This window comes from Tarenaya hassleriana, unplaced genomic scaffold (genome assembly GCF_000463585.1).
Source record: "Tarenaya hassleriana unplaced genomic scaffold, ASM46358v1 Cleome23, whole genome shotgun sequence".
Taxonomy (NCBI): domain Eukaryota; kingdom Viridiplantae; phylum Streptophyta; class Magnoliopsida; order Brassicales; family Cleomaceae; genus Tarenaya; species Tarenaya hassleriana.
This window is the reverse complement of record NW_010965625.1, coordinates 805,267-806,054: the sequence shown is the minus strand read 5'-3', so window position 1 is coordinate 806,054 and position 788 is coordinate 805,267.

The following is a 788-nucleotide window of genomic DNA, read 5'->3' as shown; positions in this document are numbered from 1 at the left end:
TGATGGCAGGTACAAAATAACAATCATGCAACTCCAATACAAGGCCAGAAGGTAAAGTGAGATCGTAAGTCCTGACGGTTAATGCAGCAACTCTTGCTCCATTCCCGACGCGGAGATCTACTTCTCCCTTCGCCAATTGTCTACTTCCTCGAAGTCCTTGCACATTTTCACAAATGTGTGAGGCACATCCGGTATCTAATACCCATGATGTAGAAGTAAACAAGTTCGCCTCTATAACGAAGATACCAGAAGTCGAAGCTTCTGTAAGCTTCTTCTTCCTCTGATCTTCTAGGTAGAGTCTGCAATTTCTATATCAATGCCCGATGGCATGACAGAAATAACACTCTTCCTTCTTGGACTCAGTCTTAGGTTCAATGACAACGCTTGCCACTTTCCTCTTGCCCTTGCCCTTGCCCTTGGAACGTTTTCTTTCGGTGGAACTCTTTCCAACAACTAGCATATCATTCTTCCCTCGGCTCCCAGCTTTCTCTTGGAATGACACATTCAACTGATCAACTATCAAAGAATTGTCCATGTCCTCTAATTGCTTACGCAATTCCGAAGACATCTTTCCAAGCATCAAGCTGGACACGTCCAGATCATCATCCTCATGCTTCCAATAAGCATCAATGATCGATCTAGAAGCCGTGGTCAGAGGCTTATCCTTCATAAGGATAGATCGCATGGCGAGATAAAACAGATTCCTGCAACAGATATGTTCTACAGAAAAAGACAGACAAACAGACAGAAAATATACAAGCCGCCTAGTACACATACTAACACAGATA